This window comes from Elephantulus edwardii, unplaced genomic scaffold (assembly GCF_000299155.1).
Source record: "Elephantulus edwardii isolate Elephantulus edwardi_28Jun2011 unplaced genomic scaffold, EleEdw1.0 scaffold00350, whole genome shotgun sequence".
Taxonomy (NCBI): domain Eukaryota; kingdom Metazoa; phylum Chordata; class Mammalia; order Macroscelidea; family Macroscelididae; genus Elephantulus; species Elephantulus edwardii.
Genome location: NW_006400100.1, coordinates 879,773 through 881,760, shown reverse-complemented (window position 1 = coordinate 881,760; position 1,988 = coordinate 879,773). Strand labels below are relative to the sequence as shown.

Below are 1,988 nucleotides of genomic sequence, written 5' to 3'. Positions count from 1 at the left end.
GACCACAGGCCCTACCACCAAAACCCCCCTTAAAACTCTGAGCCTTTCCACCTCTCCAGATTTTGTTACTCTTCCCAGCTCCTCTGTGCACAAAGACTCCAACCTCCCAGGTACCAACACCCAACCTTGTGGCCAACCCGCCTCCCCGCCTTGCACTCAGGCAGACCTCACAGCCCCCATCACCTCCTCCTTGAGCCCCCCCTGTTCTGATCGGGAACCCCACACAAGCTCTGCCCCCGAGTCCAGCCTTCAGAGCTCAAGTCCTCCACCCTCCCCTCTAGCCCCCGCCCCCCAGCAATCAGACCTTAATGTGGCCACAACTACTCAGTCTCCAGTCCCAGAGGCGGCGGAAGGGGCTGGGGACAAAAGGCTGGAAGAGGCTCTAGGAGCTTTAATGTCGGCCTTGGATGACTATCGAGGCCAGTTCCCAGAGCTGCAGGGCCTGGAGCAGGAGGTGACCCGGCTAGAGAGTCTGCTCATGGTAAGTGTGCTGGCTAAGCTGGGGACATGGAAGCGCCCAGGCAGTAGCAGCAGCTCTGACTTCTTCCATAACCCCAGCAGAGGCAAGGCCTAACCCGAAGCCGGGCCTCCAGTCTTAGTATCACTGTGGAGCATGCTCTGGAGAGCTTCAGTTTTCTCAACGATGATGAAGATGAAGACAGTGGTGGTCCTGGGGACAGGCCCCTGACCAACTAGGAGCCCGCGACTGAGGACAGCCTAGACTCACCCCATGCCCAGCCCCTCAGCACAGGCTGTCTAGCTCTGGATGCTGCCCTCGTCCAGCACCTGTACCACTGCAGCCACTTCCTGCTGAAATTAGGCACATTTGGGCCCCTGCGCTGTCAGGAGGCGTGGGCTCTGGAGCGGCTGCTGCAGGAAGCCCGAGTCCTTGAAGCTGTGTGTGAGCTCAGTGGGCGATGGGAGACCCCTGCCACCTCTGCCCAGGAAGTGGTGCAGTTCTCAGTCTCTCGGCCCGGCTTCCTGACCTTCTGGGACCAGTGCACAGAGGGACTCGGCCCCTGCATCTGTCCCGTGGAGCGGGTGCTCCTCACCTTCTGCACACAGTACAGTGCCCGCCTCTCCCTGCGCAAGTCAGGTTTGGCGGAGGCTGTGTGTGTCAAGTTCTTAGAGGAAGTGCTGGCGCAGAAGCTGCCTAGGAGGCCCCAGCCAGGCCCTGGCAAGCAGCTCACTGTCTTCCAGTTTTGGAGTTATGTTGAAACTTTGGATGCCCCCTCCATGGAGTCTTATGTGACTGAGATGGCTGAGGAGGTATTACTGGTGCGGAATCTGAGCTCAGATGACCAAGCTGTTGTGCTGAAGGCTCTGAGGCTGGCGCCTGAGGGGCGGCTTTGTAAAGATGGGCTGTGGGCCCTCAGCTCCCTGCTAGTTCATGGCAACAACAAGGTCATGGCTGCAGTCAGCACCCAGCTCCGGAGCCTGTCACTGGGCCCTGCCTTCCGAGAGAGGGCCCTCTTGTGCTTCCTGGATCAGCTCGAGGATGAGGATGTACAGACCCGAGTGGCTGGCTGACTGGCCCTGGGCTGCATCAAGGCACCCGAGGGCATTGAACCCCTGGTATACCTCTGCCAAACAGACACAGAGGTCGTGCAGGAAGCTGCCCGGCAGAGCCTGCAGCAGTGTGGGGAAGAGGGACAGTCTGCCCACCGACGGCTGGAGGAGTCCCTGGATGCTCTGCCCCGAATTTTCGGGCCTGGCAGCATGGCCAGCACGGCATTCTAACTGCCCCTCAGGCTCTCAGTACCCCTGTCACCACCTTCGGGGATTACTAGGCATCGGCAGGGAGGGTGAGGGCTGGCTCTGGACACCCCTCCCCCCAGATTCCTTTCAATGAAAATCCAATATATTCTGCTCTCCTTGGGGTCTGTGGAGCCAGAGCCTGCAGTCAAGTGCCTCCCAGCCTGGGCTCAGCAAACCCCTTTGCCACAAACCACTGTCCAGAGCCTGCTCACCCTGCCTCTGCCCCTACA

At 60.0% G+C, this 1,988-nt stretch overlaps 1 pseudogene; it reads left to right on the top strand.

Moving 5' to 3' along the window:
* The window catches only part of LOC102854935, an 11,094-nt pseudogene extending 9,354 nt beyond the window's left edge, over positions 1 to 1,740 (top strand).
* Positions 1,741 to 1,988: the final 248 nt, after the last annotated feature.